Source organism: Symphalangus syndactylus, chromosome 16 (genome assembly GCF_028878055.3).
Source record: "Symphalangus syndactylus isolate Jambi chromosome 16, NHGRI_mSymSyn1-v2.1_pri, whole genome shotgun sequence".
NCBI classification, from domain to species: Eukaryota; Metazoa; Chordata; class Mammalia; order Primates; family Hylobatidae; genus Symphalangus; species Symphalangus syndactylus.
In genome coordinates, this window is record NC_072438.2 from 75,570,154 (window position 1) to 75,587,565 (window position 17,412).

Below are 17,412 nucleotides of genomic sequence, written 5' to 3' on the forward strand. Positions count from 1 at the left end.
CTTCTCTGTTGAATAGCCCCTGAGTCTCTTCCAGAAATCCTGCCAGTAAGAATAACTCAAATTTCTATGTGTGAAGGCAAGGCAGCAATATGAGACAGACAGAGATGAAGCTAATCAACCAACTATACTGTTTATTTCTTCAAGATGAGCAACTAGTGAAGAGGAGAAATGGACAGCAGCCAAGGGGGATCGCCTCACAGTTTTTACTACTAGAAAATGTAGTGGAGACGTCTTTCTAGTCACTACCAGCCCCAAATTTCTGTCCCATGCCACATTTGTCTTAACTATTAAGACTACGATGACAGGGCTATGGTGTGTCAGGGGTAAAAGGACTGAAAGATAGTAACGATAACAGCCTCAAGCTCAGGAAATTAGTGAACAAAATCAAACCCCCTATTTCTAGTGCTATTGTCCCCAATCACAGAGTGTTTATTAAATTTTATAAATGAAATCACATCAAATGTATTCTTTTGTAGCTGGATGTTTTGCTCAGTATAATTTTGTGATATCTATGAGTGCTTTTGCATGTAGATCTTTTTGATTCATTCTAATTGATCCTAAGCATTTTAATGCATGACTATACCACAATATATTTATGTTTGCATTTAGATGAATTTTTGCCCATTTTTAGCTACAGAAAACATTGATGCTATGATCATTTTTGTATAGGCCATCTGAAGCACATGTATATGCACTTCTATTTTATATATCAACAAAAATGGAAATATTTATTAAAATATTCAGAAATCACTTCAGCAATACTTACAAAAAATAACATTAAACACAATTGGATTTATTCTAGAAATACAAAGTTGGTTTGAAAATTTAGCAATTCAGTAATGTTACTGACCACCTTAATTGAGTACCTAAGATGTATAGATTCTCAAACACTACAGAAGAAAAGCATTTGTCACAAGTCAAATGATCTCAGATGATACACTCTTCTCAAACTAAGAAATAAAGGACACTTCCTTAATATAATACAGGTATCAATGTACTAAACCTAGTAGTAAAACTAAAAATTACTCTCTGAGGGAGTAAGACAAGGATGATTAAGATCACCAATGGCATTGATCATGGAACTAGAATTTCTAGCCAGTGATAAAGTATGAAAAAGTAATAGATGTTATAAAGATAAAAAAGAATCAATGAAATAACCACTATTTTTGGTTATGAATGCACATAAGAAAATAAAAAGTTTCCACAAAGATATCCTTAGAATTAAAAAGTGCATGCAATTAAAAAGTGTAGCAAATTTTCTGATAAATGAACCACCTTTAAAGTTAAAAAAATCATAGCTTAGAGTTCTGACTACAAAACATAATAAAAGCAACAGATTTTTCTCTCATTTATAAAGGCTTAAAAGGCAATATATGCAAGCATCATTAATTTTAAAAATAAAGCACTAACTAGTGTTCTCACTCCCCCTTTTACCTATAATCCAATCTCTGTAAGGTAAGATGTTTAAACTGGGATATCATTAAGTTTAACCATACTGGATTTTAAAAAATCTGTACTTATCAGGGACTGTGCTGGTAATACCAGGTAAATATCAGACCCACAATTATAACTCCTACAATTCACTGTGATCAAAGACCCTGCGACTCACATTGACTAAAGCCAAAGCCTAAAAGCCAACCCACCAGACAAGGCAAAACTTTGATCTAGTTTTTAGCCCACAAGGAGTTCCGCTTAATCATTTCCTTAATTTCCCGCATATTTATCATTATGCTAGACTCTAGGATAGTAAATTATTTCCTTCCCTTAAATCTTGTCTAAGTTCAGAATTCATTAAGAAGAAAATATACATATCAGATGACTAGAGAATAAAATACAAATTTAATTACTAATAGACTTGAATTGGAAACTGCAGTTGCATAGTGGCCAAAGAGGCTTCTAGTATCCTTTCCAATGAATTGAACTTTCCCCTCCAGATGACAGCCCAGGCATTCTGCACTGCCACAAAATGCACAACCTATCTTAGAAAGTGTACCACATGGACCTGATAAGAATGACTACTTCTTAATGGGTGGTTTTATTAAACAAGAAGAAAGTGGCTATGTACACCATGTTAATTTTTTTCTCCCAAATTCACTAATCAGGAAATCAACTCTTCATTCCTTAAATAGGAATGACAGAAGTGGTGGAATGAGGCCAGAAATATCCCAACAAACAATTACCCTTTTGAGAGAATGGTGGAAAATTCCCATACCTTATGCAAATATAGAAAATAAAGAATAAAGATTGCACTGTTGATCACGTATACATATTGAATATATTTTTGTATGCTTTTAAAACTTTTATTTATGTCTTTATGAATCATTTTTATGAATTAAGTATTTTCATGGATAATTCTTAAAATAATTATATGCATATCAATATTACAGTATTGTCCACTACAAGGTTTTAGAAAATATTTTGTTTAAGAAATCTTTCACAATCTTGAGTCATAAGGTATTCTGCTATAATTATACCTAAAGTGTAAGGTGTTTATTATTATGTTTATGTCTGTAGCACACATAAAGTTTATTTTTTGTGTGAGTACAGAGCTACTTTAATTTTACTTTCTCTTATGTGTAACTGTGTATCTGCTCTGCTCACTCCCTCTGTTTTATCCCGTTTTTCATCGCAACACTTCCGGGCACATTTCCCAGCTCCCTTGTTTCCAGGAGAGATCATGTGCTTAGTTTGTACTCATAAATTTTTTTTGTAAAGGGCTGTGTGTCAACTCTAGAGCTAAAGAGCTAAGAGCAGATGTATCCCCTTCATTTTCCTTTATTCTCTGTCTATAGCCAGAAATAGAGACCAGAGTACAGAACTCGGGTCCAGGGAAATGGCAGAACCACAGGAGTGGACCACAGCCTACGCCTATAACCGAAAGCCTGTCAACAAATAATCACATTGTGGCATGGGTGAGAAATAAGCCTTTATTACTTTAAGCCTTTGAGATTTGGGAATTGTTTATTAGTATTTGTTTCCTTTGTTAATATATAATAGAAGTTAGTATGTTGAAGTGGAATTCTGTAAAAACAAAACCTTAAAATACTTACAACGGCTTTGCTCTTGTGATAAAATAGCATGTGGTGATGCAAGTTATGGCATATTTTGGCAAGATAGGGTTTCATATGCACTAGCAAAAATATTGCTTAAGCTGGTTTTTATATTAGTTTGAAAGTAAGTCTATCTGCTTTTGATGGCTTTGGGAAAATTGATTGAAATTATCAGTAGTAGTGTTGGCTATCATTGGATACTTTCGACAAGATATAAAAGTGAGCTGGGAGGCCGAGGCGGGCAGATCACGAGGTCAAGAGATCAAGACCATCCTGGCCAACATGGTGAAACCCAATCTCTACTAAAAATACAAAAATTAGCCAGGCATGGTGGCATGCACCTGTAGTACCAGCTACTCAGGAGGCTGAGGCATGAGAATTGCTTGAAACTGGGAGGCAGAGGCTGCAGTGAGTCAAGATCCTGCCACTGCACTCCAGCCTGGGTGACAGAGCAAGACTCTCTCAAAAAAATCTAACCAAACCAAACAACAACAACAACAAAAAAAAACAAGCTAACTAAGAAAATAATGGGTTAGTTTGAAATCAGAAATTAAATGTTAAAGAATGAATTCAGAAATTACTTAAATGAAACGATGGAATATGTAGCTTATTTTATAACAAAATCAATAAGATATATGAATTTTAAAAAGCTTTGAGCATTGAAGGGTCAGTAAAGCTCTTAGCAAACTAAGCAACACAAATCTTGGGAAAAACATATTTTAATTCAGTGTGTTTTCATGTCAAGCATGAAATACTCAAGGTGTTTGCCAGTAAGTTGCCAAGGAAGAAGGCCTGGGGACAAGAATGCAAACACATCAAGTAGATTTGAGAACTCTGTGTCTAAAACAATGTTGGGTATTTTCTCTGACCCAGGGAGCTAACTGAAAAATATAGATCTGAAATGTACTATATTTCTTGAGGATTGTATACTAAAAAGACAAAAGAAATCTAGAAGACTGGCCAGAACAGTGCTTATACTGTTTGTCAGTCTTAATATTTTGGAGTACAGAGTAGGTTCCAAAATGTATTCAGCTCAAGAGGCATATATTTTTCCAACACACACTTCAGTTGTGGAAAGAAAAATCTTGGTTAATGAAGAGCCTCCAGGAGGTTGGAGGCAAGAGACACAGAGAACTTGGATAATTTCAGCCCATAAACTATGTCAGCCCACAAACTAAGAGCCTATTAACAAAACACGGCCCATGCCCAAGATGATAGGCTATCTCAGCATCTGTCTAACAATGTTTACAAGATGCTACTGCCCAGAATTACCACTTCTCTCTATGAACTGCATTCTTTCCATTTCATACTAGAAGTGGTTTATACCATGCTCTTTTGTTATTTAAGGAAATAATTTGTTTTGGGGGAGTCACTAGACAACAAGGAACTATATTTGAGCTGGCAGATAGATTATTTAGAGATGCTAGAATTGAGAAGAATAAAATTATAGGAGGAGTTTTAGAGTTTTTTTCCACTGGAGTAGAATGTGGTTATTTGAGGAGAAGGGAGAGAGGGGAGAAAAAAGCATACTAACATTTGGTAAAAGGAAATGTATTAATCATGGTCCTCTAGAGAAACAGAACTAAGAGGATAAATATATATATAAAGAGGAGTTTATTAAGGAGTATTAACTCACACGATCCCAGGGTCCCACAATAGGCTGCTTGCAAGCTAAGGAGCAAGGAAGCCAGTCTGACTCCCAAAGCTGAATAACGTAGAGTCTGATGTTCGAGGGCAGGAAACATCCTGCACGAGAGAAAGATGTAGGCTGGGAGGCTAAGCCAGAAAGGTCTTTTCACATTTTTCTGCCAGTGTTATATTCTGGCGGTGCTGCCAGCTGAATAGATGGTGCCCACCCAGATTAAGGGTGGGCCTGCCTTTCCTAGCCCACTGACTCGAATGTTAATCTCCTTTGACAACACCCTCACAGACACACCCAGGATCAATACTGTCCATCCTTCAATCCAATCAAGTTGACACTCAATATTAACTATCACAAGTCTGTCCCTTGTCAACTTGAACCCATACACATCTCCTGAGATCATACACAGTCTTCAAGTACAGAAAATAATAAGGTCATACTTAATCCAACACAATACAACTATCCTTTCTACAACCAGAAATGCACCAATCCCCAACCCAAATGTTATTACATAAAGTTAACAATACTTAAATGCTCAATAAATCTTAAGTCAGATAATAAAGGAAAAAAGAAATAAAATGAAGATATTTTATTAGTACAAGTGTATACATGCACGAACATGTTTTTAACAAAAGAAGAAGGAAATACTCATGACAATTACAGTCCTCTTTTCTGCAGCTAGTCATGTGGTCATAGCTGGTATTGATGACTACCTTCTTCTACTACCCATTCTGTAGTCCCTCTGCCTTCAACAAGCATCTCAGCAGGTCACATTTTTTTTCCTCGTGGAGTGACCCAAACCTTCATTCCTGAAGGGTCCAGGTCATTTGTAGTCCTGCTTGCACTGGGCTGTTGCAGTTTCCCATTGGCCTTAATCACAGGGCATGGCAATACTAAGAGACGCCTTAATGGATCTCCTGTATTCCATGCATACTCTTCCTTACCTCCATTGTGGAGTAGTAGTAACTGATTTCATCTCAATAGTCTAGGTCAATCACCCCAGCCAACACTGCAACTCCCTTCTTAGCCTGTTGACTTAAAGGTAGGAGGAGCCCAAAGTGTTCAGGTGGCAATCTTAACTTCCAGTTTAATGGAATCATTGTTGTGTCTCCTGATGGCAGTGTTCCTCCCTCTGGAACTAAGACCTCTAGGCTGGGAGAATAATGTCGCAGGAAGAGGAAGCAAAAATTTTGCTAGTGGATCACAAGGGGTGACAGTGGTGCCACTTCCGTCTCTTGATTCCTGGACCTGTGAATCCTGGTATAGGAGAAACAGTGCCACTTGTTGGACACTGATTCAGAGCATACATAGCATTCTGGAAAACTTTGCCCCAGGCCTGTGAAGTATTGTCACCTAGTTGGCATTGTAATTGTGGCTTCAAAGGCTATCCCACCATTCTGTCAATCTACTGGCTTCTAGGGGAACTTGGTAAAACCAGTGAATTCCACGAGTATGAACACACTGCCGCACTTATTTAGCCAGAAAGTGAGTGCGTTGGTCAGAGGCAATGCTGTATGGAATGCTATAAAGGTGGATAAGGTATTCTGTGAGTACATGAATGGTAGTCTTGGCAGAGCATTGTGTGCAGGATAGGCAAACCCATATCCAGAGTAAATGTCTATTCCAGTGAGTACAAACCTTTGCCCTTTCCATGATGGAAGAGGTCCAATATAATCAACCTGCCACCAGGTAGCTAGCTGATCACCCTGAGGAATGGTGCTATATTGAGGGCTCAGTGTTGGTCTCTGCTGCTGGCTAATTGGGCACTCAGCAGTGGTCGTAGCCAGGTCAGCCTTAGTGAGCAGAAGTCCAGGTTTCTGAGTTCATGCACAACCTCCATTCCTGCCACCATGGCCACTTTGTTCATGGGCCCATTGGGTGATGGCAGGGGTGGCTAGGGAAAGAGGCTGAGTGGTGTCCACAGAATGGGTCATCCTATCTACTAGATTATTAAAATCCTCCTCTGCTGAGGTCACCCATTGGTGAATACTCACATGTGATACAAATATCTTCACAGTTTTTTACCACTCAGAGAGGTCCGTTCACATACCTCTTCCCCAAATTTCTTTGTCATCAATTTTCCAATCACGCTTCTTCCAAGTCCCTTATCATCCAGCCAAACCATTGGCTACAGCTCATGAATCAGTATGTAATCTAGCATCTGGCCATTTCTCCTTCCATGCAAAGTGCACAAGCAGGTGCGGTGCTCAAACTTCTGCCCACTTAGAAGATTTCCCTTCACCACTGTCCTTCATGAATGTCCTAGAATGGGACTGCAGTGCTGCAGCTGTCCATTTTTGGGTGGAGCCTGCAAATCAAGCAGACCCATCTGTGAACCAGGCCCTTGTCTCTTCCTCTGTCAACTGATCATAGGAAGCTTTCTATGAGGCCATCGGTGCAGGCTGAGGAAGAGAAGTCAGGGTGGCAGGAGTGAAGGCCATGGGCATTTGAGACACTTCCTCATGTAACTTACTTGTGCCTTCAGGACCTGCTCAAGCCTAATCACATATATACCACTTCTATTTGATGATGGAATGCTGCTGTGCATGATCCATTCTATGTCTAGATGGGTCAGAAAGTACCAGTTCATGATAGGCAGATTAGGTCACATGGCAACTTGATGACCCACAGTCAAACGTTCAGTTTCCACCAAAGGCCAGTAACAGGCCATGAGCTGTCTCTCAAAATGAGAGTATTTATCTGCAGAAGACGACAGGGACTTGCTCCCAAATCCTAGAGGCCTCCACTGTGATTCACCTGTGGGGGCCTGCCAGAGGCTCCACATAGAATTCCTATATGCCAATGACACCTCAAGCACCATTGGATCTGCTGGGTCATACGACCCAAGAGCAACTTGCACAGCACCCTGGAACTATTGCAGAGCCTTCTCTTGTTCTGGACCCCACTCAAACTGTCAGCCTTTCAGGTCATTTGACAAATAAGCCAGAGTAACACAAACAAATAAGGAATGTGTTACCTCCAATATCCAAATAGACCCAAAAGGCATTTCTTGGTTGTAGGAGGGGCCAAAGGCAGCAACTTATCCTTCATCTCAGAAGAAATATCTCAACAGGCCCCACAACACTGGACCGCTAGAAATTTTACTGAGGTAGAAGTTCCCTGAATTTTAGTTGGGTTTATTTCCCATCCTCTGGCATGCAAATGTCTCACCAGTAAGTCCAGTGTGTTTGCCACTTCATATTCACTGGTTCCAATCAGCATGATGTTGTCAATGTAATCAACCAGTGTGATATCTTGTGGAAGTGAAAAGTAATCAAGTACTCCCTAAATAAGATTATGACACAAAGGCAGAAAGTTGATATACCCGATTAACACATAAAAGTATATTTCTGGCCTTGAAAATGAAGGCATATTGTTTTTGGTGGGTCTTATGAACAAGAATGGAGAAAAAGGCATTTGCGAATTCAACAGATGCATGCTAGGTACCAGGAGTTATGTTAATTTATGCAAGCAATGAAACCGCATCTGGTACAGCAGCTACGATTGGAGTCACCACTTGGTTAAGCTTATGATAATCCACTGTCATTCTCCAAATCCATATGTTTTCTACACAAGCCAAATAGGAGAGTTGAATGGGGATGTGGTGGGAATCACTATCCCTGCGACTTTCAAGTCCTTGATGGTGGCACTAATCCCTGCAACCCTTCTAGGGATGCAATATTGTTTTTGATTTAATATTTTTCTAGGTAAAGGCAGCTTGGATGGCTATTTGGCCTTTCCCACAATAATAGCCCTCACCAAACCAGTCAGGGAGCAAACATGGGGGTTCTGCCAACTGTTAAGTATGTCTATACCAACTATGCATTCTGGCACTGGGGAAGTGACCACAGGATGAGTACAGGAAGCCACTGGACCTACTGTAAGGGTAAACTGAGCTAAAACTGTATTAATTACCTGACCTCCATAAGCCCGTATTTTAACTTGAGGACCACAATGACGTTTTGTGTCCCCTGAAATCAATGTCACCTCAGAGCCAGTGTCCAGTAGTCCCTGAAATGTTTGATCATTTCCCTTTTCCCAATGCACAGTTACCCTGGCAAAAGGCCAGAGGTCTCCTCGGAGAAGGATGGGAGAAAGATATACAGCATAAACTGCTGGTAGTGTAGTGAGGTCCTTCCTCAAGGGGATCCGGCCTGCCCTTTATTCAAGCAGTTCTTGATCTGTAAACAGGCTAAAGTCTGGAAATTGATTGAGGAGCTGTGATTCTCTGTTTATCATTAAAATTAGTCTTTTGTCCATTGAACTTGGAAGTTTTATGCTTATATAAATTAGGTAAGAATGCAGTAGATTTCTTACCAATTTCACTTCTAGGAATACTGTGATTAATTAGCCAATGCCAGAGCTCTACAGGAGTCAGACTATTCTTATTGCTGCTTTGCCTCTGCTGTTCATTACATTAGCTATGCACACATTGCCTTTGATGGGTGAGTGCTGCAACTTGGCCCCTGCAGCCTCCGGATCCAATTATTCCCACTGTATTTAAATTTGGTAGTTGAGTGACTGTGGTTCCCACTGTTAGATCTGACATACAGAGAAGAGCAATTACAGGGCTCTTCAAAGATGCAAGTCCTACCTTCCCAAATCTATTCCACAAAGCATTGGTCAAGGGTATATCTTCTGGACCCTTCCAGCTGGAATTAGTAGGTCTAAAGTGACTAATTCACTCCACCATCTCACCCTCTCTAAGCCTTTGGGTTCCTTCCACTACGTTAAACCAAGGGAGATCAGGCATTTCTAGCTTGCTCACAGTGGGCAATCTCTTAATTCATATTTCAGCTAACCAAAAAAATAAACTACCAGAACCTTTTATAACTCCCTGAGCTGCAATGTTAAATGCAGAGTCCCTACTTAGTGGGCCAAAATCAATAAATTCAGCCTGATCCAACTTTATGTTTCTTCCACCATGATCCCACACCCTTTATATCCATTCTTGTGCCTGTTCTCCAGATACCTGCTTATATAAATTCGAACACTCAAGCAGTTCTTTTTGACTGTATTGCACCTCCTCATGGGTCACACTCTGAACCTCACCTCTAGGGGTGAAAAACTGAAAACTTTCCTTCTAAAATTAGGAACAAGGCAATCCCATTCTTGTTACTTCTAGTCAACATAGTACTGGGAAGAATAGCCAGAGCAATTAGCCAAGAAAACAATGTATCAGAATCAGAGAAGAAAAACTAAAATTATCCCAGATTGCAGATAACATCATCTTATATATAGAAAATCCTAATGACTCTATATAAGAATTGTTGGAACAAATATACAAATTCAATAAAGTTGCAGAATACAAAATCAATACACAGAAATTAGTAGAGTTTCTATATATTAACTGTAAACTATGAAAAGTAAATTAAGGAAATAGTCTCTTTTACAATAGCAACAAAAATAATAAAATACTGAGGAATAAACTTAACTGAAGATATGAAAGACTCATACACTGAAAACTACACAACCTTTATGAAATAAAGAAAGCCACAAACAAATGGAAAGACATTCTGTGCTCATAAATTGGAAGACTTAATATTGTTAAAAATTTCCATACTACCCAAAGAGATCTGAATATTCAAAACAACCCTATCGAAATTCCAACAATATTATTTTTTTACAGAAATAGAGAAAGCAATTCTTTCAATCATATGGAATCACATAAGACCACAAATAGCCCAAATTAATCTTGTGGAAAATCAAAGCTGGAGGTTCACGCTTCTGATTTTACATTATGTTAGAAAGCTACAGTAATCAAAACAGTATGGTGCTGGCACAAAGACAATCATATAGGCCAAGGGAACAGAATAGGAAGTCCAGGAATACATCAATGCATATACAGTCAATTGTTCTTCAACAAAAATACCAAAGATATACAATGGAAAAAAATAGCCTTTTCACAAATAGTGTTGGGAAACAGCAAACTAAAACTATACCTAACAAGACACTATTTAAAATGGCCCAGAGATATTAGTGCCTTTACTTTCTACTTTTGCCTATCTACATATGAATCAACAAAGGCAAAAAAAAATTAAGTTATTAGTTCCTGGTCATATAGCTAATGACTGAAAAGTTCTGGCAATATGGACTGAGATATAAAAATATTAACCATTATACTCTACTACCTCCCAATATCTCTTGGTATCCTATAGAGCATATGTTTTGATCTCGATTTTCTCTCAAATTGTTTTAAAAATCCATGACCCTTTATTCTTCTCTACAAATGCTTGACTTGCCTTACAAAATCCAAGAAATAAAAATAAGAATTTTGTTTGAAAGTATATGACATATTTACGTTAGGGAAAATTAGCATCATTTGGTAAAGAGGTTACCCATCATGGATTAGGTATTCCTTCCAATTATCCAGGTCTCTTTTTATAGCTTAAATTATTTTATAGTTTTATCTATGGTGACTTTACACATAATCTGTTGTTTTTTCATGAGAAACATATATTTATCTTTTGCTGTAATGTTTTATGAGATTCATTTCTGCATTACTAATTGACTGTAATTAGTACAGAGAAAAAGACTATTAATATTTAAATATTTGTCATATGTTCAGCCATTTTTAAAACTTTTTTTCTATTATTTTAATGGTTCCCTTTGATTTATGTACACAAGTACATAATATCAGTCACTATCTTTCAGTAATACTTTAATTCTCAATATTTAATTGAGTCTCATTGGATCCAGACTTGGAGCTCAGAAAGTTTGTGCATTCAGTATCTGGTTATTTTGTTTTTTAATATTTCTTTTTTGAGCTCTTGTCAGAACCTGCTGATCTCTTCCATTTTTCTTCCGCCTTCATAATTCCAAGTTGTTCACTATCATCTTCTCATCAGTTGCTTTTACTATTTTGAAAGATTTTTCTAATCCCCCTAAAACGAATCTTTATTAAGTAATCATTTATCAATAAGTGTTTTTGAAGATCTCGAGTGCTAATTTTTTCCAGTTTTCCCCTATCGTTTCTTCATATAACAAGAGCAAACAGACAAGCAGCATACTTACCAAGCTTGCTGGAGTTGTATCTGTTGGGGAATCCTTAAGGACATAAGTGTTGTAGGAGATACACATGTTCCTCAGAACTGCTTGCATACATGGCAATACAGAGACCTGGACAAAACATCACACTCAAGGAGACGTTCTCCAACCTGGGTGTTATGGAGTTGCATGACAAGGGAGACCCTGGCCACAACCTTTATAGGATCAGGAAACATAGTGTAATAATGATAAGTGACTCATGTCTATAATCCCAGCATTTTGGGAGGCCGAGGTGGGTGGATCACCTGAGGTCAGGAATTCAAGACCAGCCTTGGCAACATGATGAAACCCTGTCTCTACTAAAAATACAAAAATCAAGTGGGCGCAGCAGTGCACGCCTGTAATCCCAGCTACTTGGGAGGCTGAGGCAGGAGAATTGCTTGAACCTGGGAGGTGGAGGTTGCAGTGAGCTGAGATGGCCCCACTCCACTCCAGCCTGGGAAACAGAGTGAGACTCCCTCTTAAAAAAAAAAAAAATGCTGTGTTCCAACCCTTATGGTTGCAGCTGCATGATACGTGTACTGGTGGCAGAATTCTCAACATCAGCATTGGGGGAAGAGGTACGTGAATGGACCTCTCTGAGTGGTAAAAAAAAAAACTGTGAATTTCAGCATTTATCAGTGAGATTGCTACTTGTATGAGTCAACTTAACACAGCATGAGCCAATATTTGGTTAAAGTTTATTTTTGAGTGTGTCTGTGAGGATATTTCTGGATATTAACATTTGAATAGCTAAATTGTGTAAGATAGATTCCTACTGGGGAGAGTCTTATACAATTCACTGAAGGTCTGAATTCTCTCTCTGACTGACTCTTTGAGGTGAGATATTGGTCTTCTCATGGCTTTGAATGCTGACTCAGGCCTACACTAACCACTCTCCCGCTTCTCAGGCCTTTGGACTCAGATTGGCACTCCATCATCAGCTCTCTGGAGTCTGGACTTCTCAGACTCTATAAATAGCATGAACCTATTTCATACATCTCTCTCCATCCCTGTATCTATCTCACTCTCTCCATCTCTTTCTCTCTCCCTCTCTCCATCTCTCTCTCTCTCTCTCTCTATATATATATATATACACGTATATATATGTGTATATATGTGTGTATATATACGTATATATGTGTATATACATATATACATATATGTGTGTATATTTATATATACACATATACGTATAATATATGCGTGTATATGTGTGTATATATATATATACGTATATATATATATATACACATATGTGTGTGTGTGTGTGTATTTTTATATATATATATATATATATATATACGTGTATATATACACACACACACATGCATGGCCAAATGTCTCTCGGAGGTCATGCACCAGTCAAACCCTGCCATCTTGCCTCTTTTTTTTTTTTTGTATTATTCTGAGACAGAGTCTCACTCTGTGCCGCAGGCTGGAGTGCAGTGGTGTGATCTTGGCTCACTAAAACCTGTGTCTCCTGGGCTCAAGTGATTCTCCTCCCTCGGCCTCCCTAGTAGCTGGAATTACAGGTGTGTGCTACCATGCCCAGCTAATTTTTGTATTTTTAGTAAAGATGGAATTTCACCATGTTGCCCAGGCTGGTCTGGAACTCCTGAGCTCAGGCAGTGCACCTGCCTTGGTCTCCCACAATGTTGGGTTTACAGGCATGAGCCACTGTGTATGGCCCCATCTTGCCTCTTAATGCACATGTCTGGATCCACTTCCCAGACTCCTGAGATCTTATCGGGAAACTGCTGATCAACAGTTTCAGGTGTTTTTATCTATTGGGAGACTACCCTTCTCTGGAACTGGCTGCAACCAATTAATATTATTTTAAGAAGAGACAGTGTAACCATCACCTGACCATCACCTGATGGTTGTGTAACATTTCTTGTGGGGTTGGGGGAGCCCTCTGCTGCCCTGCTCATGACTGACTAGCTACCTACTGTAACAATGAGGACAGATCCTTGATGAATAGCTTATCACTATCTGCGTGGTGATGAGTGAGTTCTGTCTCTGAGTTCAAGCAAACTCTGTTTAAAAGTGTATGGCACTTTCTCTCTCGCTCCTGTTATTGCCATGTGATGCCATCTGCTTCCCCTTTGCCTTCTGCCATAATTGGGAGCTTCCTTAGGGCCCCATCAGAAGCAGATGCCAGCACTGTACTTCCTGTACAGTCTGCAGCACTGTAAGCCACAATAAACCACTTTTCTTTATCAATTATAGAGCCTGAGGTTTTTTTTATAGCGATGCAAATGGACTAACACACTTGTTCACCTCCCAGAATGATCCTGACCCCTCTAGATGGGGACATATCTTCTGGGTATTCAGGTAAGGACCATACCAACTACATTGCTCAGAGAACAAGGCTTACTTTGATTTTTTCATAGCGTTTTAAGGTATAAGTTTAAAGTTACCTTGTGTCTATTAGATAAAAGAAATGTAGAAATGTTAATACAATTAAGCTGTACTATTATACATGTGTTTTCTTCCTAATAAATATAACACAAATTAAAATTGTACTCAAATAAACAAAGAAAGTGCAACATAAAGATCAATCTAGAAAAGAATGTGAACTATTTGATTTTTGGCAAAATTAAACAGCTTTCTAAAATCATTTAGTATCTCATTCTTTAAATGTCACTTATCTGAAAATATTCAAAGAAATTATTCACTCACACAATTCAACATGAGTTCAATTCATTAAAATTATTTTTGGATTCCTTGAGCTTAATTACTTACATATGTGAAATTAGACTAGAATTTGCCTGGACTGTTGAGGCTTTATCACTTGGTAGTCAAGCTAATGTTCGTCACCTTTCATCCCGCTCTGAATTAATTTGAATATGGAAGTAAAAAGAAAAAAAATGACAGTAGATCATGAAAAAGTGACAAGATGAAAATGAAGAGATGATGGAATATAGTTTCAGGGGTTAGTAAGAGGAAAGCAAAAACTGAAAAGAGGTTTCAGAGGTATCAAGGCCAACACTGACCAATGACTGCATAATTCCTGGGCTGCCAACAAGTCAGGGATCCCAGGTTTTAATTCCACGAATGAAAATGTCACTACTCAGGAGGTTAAGGCACGAGCGTCGTTTGAACCCAGGAGGCAGAGGTTGCAGTGAGCTGAGACTACACCACTGCACTCCAGCCTGGGCGACAGAATGAGACTGTCTCAAAAAAAAATGTCAGTTAGACAGTCATAAAATTGTTTTCAAATTAAATTTGTCTATAAAACCTTATATATTTCTTCTTTCCAAAAATGTAAGCATTTTAGAATCACATAATAATCATTGATTATAAACAGTTCAAATAAGAGAGACTTTAGAGTACCTAGGGATTAGTTTTCCTTTATAATCCTTGGGGGAATTATTCTAAAACTAAATTGCTTCCAATCATTCTGAACCTTTTTCTTTAGTAACTAGATATTTACTGTAAAATCATTCCAAACCACTTCTGAAACAAAGCAGCAGCCCAAACACTTTTGGCTCTGGTTTAGTATCTCATCATGATATAATATTTCTATTACCAAATAATAAGCCTTCATTATCCAGAGGATTACCCGCCTACAACATGATTTATTTACTTAACGTGTATTTATAGTCCATACAAATATGTGTGTTAAAAATCCATCTTTCAGAAGACAGAACTTCTTTGAGGAAATCACTTTCTCCCAGAGGCCAATGCTCATATATTTTTGAAGTGACCAAGAATTTGCTAGAGAAGTTTTATTGTCTCATAAACAAATAATCCCTGAAATTAGAAAATATATACGATTTTTTAAAAAAGGAAAAATGTTTCTGTGATACTTATTGAATTCAACCAGAATTTTTACTGGAGAAAAATTATAATGTTAACAACATATGTTAGAAAATTATCTAGCATAAAACAAATTTGCTAACATAGTCAAATTACTAAGTTCGGAAATGAAGTATAAACTCAGAGAAAAATAAAATAAGAAAAGTAAAATGAATAATGAACAAATAATATAATTAAATAGAGACAATCAAATAAAAATATGACTCTTTAACATGGCTAAGAAAAAATAGGCTTCTGGGAAAAGTGATCGAGAGACAAAAAGAAAGAAAAAGTCATATATTAATAGCCAAAGCTGAAAAATAGGGCAAGACCACTAATGGATTAAAATATAATTAAAATATGAAAGTAATTAGAAAATATTATGATCAACTTTGTGATAATTTAAAGAGAAAATCAACTATGACTTGTAGACAGCCCTCAACAAAAACTGACACACCCAGCTTTGAAAATTTGTATTGCTCTTTAACTCACAACTTTCAACAAGTCGACAAAATAAAGCAATTAAATATAAAACCAAGCTCACTTGTTTATACAAATTTTTAACAAAAAATTTTTTTAAATTTCTTATTTCATATAACACAATCTATAACATTTTTAAAAACTGAAAAAAATCCTTTCCTTAATGTGTGTGGCTTATACAGAATTACATTATGTGACTACATAAATACATAGTTCTTAATGCTAAAACCAGTTAAGTATTTTCTGGGAAAAGAAAAAGAAAAACATAGGCTAACCTTATGTATGTATGCAGTTCAAATTTTAAGTAAAATATTAGCAGAATAAAGCTAGAAAAAATACAGTAAAAATGTAATGTAAAAGAAAAGGAAATGGCCTAACAACCTCTCTGTTACCAGAATGAAGAAAGAATGTCATTAAAAATATAATGCAACAGTTAAAAAAATGAATTACTTCTATGTATATTGGCACAAAGAAATCATAGAAAAAATGTTAAATTATTGAGTCCTGGCATAAAATATTGCACACTATATCTTGCCAAAAATGTAACTTTTGAACATAAAACACACCTATATGTTAGTATGGATGCATACAATTTCAGTAAAAGGCAAGCAAAACACTTTGCATGATAAAAACATATGCCCAGATTAGCCTCGTCTTTATCTACAGAGAAAGGTGGAAGAGATGGATGAAATTCTTAACCGAAACTGGAAAACATCATTCTCAGTAAACTATCGCAAGAACAAAAAACCAAACACCGCATGTTCTCACTCATAGGTGGGAATTGAACAATGAGAACTCATGGACACAGGAAGGGGAACATCACACTCCGGGGACTGTTGTGGGGTGGGGGGAGGGGGGAGGGACAGCATTAGGAGATATACCTAATGCTAAATGACCAGCTAATGGGTGCAGCAAAACAACATGGCACATGGATACATATGTAACAAACCTGCACATTGTGCACATGTACCCTAAAACCTAAAGTATAATAATAATAAAAAAAAAAAAAATAAAAATAAAATAAAATAAAATAAAGAAATTCTTAACTGTATCTTAACATTATATCCATTTTACTCTCTGAATATATGTAAAGCTTAACTGGTTAAATGTTACCATCATTCATACTTGATGACAGCATAAAGTGAACTGTATCATTAAATTCTGATAATTTGAAATTCTCATCATTAATGAATGAGATTATAATTATAAAAATAATACAATGTTTGTGATTTTCATAGAAGTAATGAGTTTTGAAGTATAAATTACTTTATAAAAACCATATATTAGCAGTAAAATTACTTCCTTCAACAATATATACTATACAATTTTTTAAGTGGTATAAACAACCCACCGAAATAAGTTTTTGAATTAATTTACTTGTACTTACTATTTCTTCAGGAAAACTCAATT

The 17,412-nt window shown here is 37.1% G+C and overlaps 1 long non-coding RNA gene and 1 pseudogene across 1 annotated transcript in view; both read left to right on the top strand.

Moving 5' to 3' along the window:
• Positions 1-2,834: 2,834 nt before the first annotated feature.
• Positions 2,835-17,412, top strand: part of LOC134732698 (uncharacterized) — a 36,822-nt gene continuing 22,244 nt past the window's right edge. The window contains exon 1 of the long non-coding RNA XR_010116122.1: positions 2,835-2,912. This is a non-coding gene — a long non-coding RNA (uncharacterized lncRNA). The remainder of the gene's footprint in view (positions 2,913-17,412) is intronic.
• On the top strand, positions 9,047-13,695 carry LOC129464641 (uncharacterized; annotated as a pseudogene).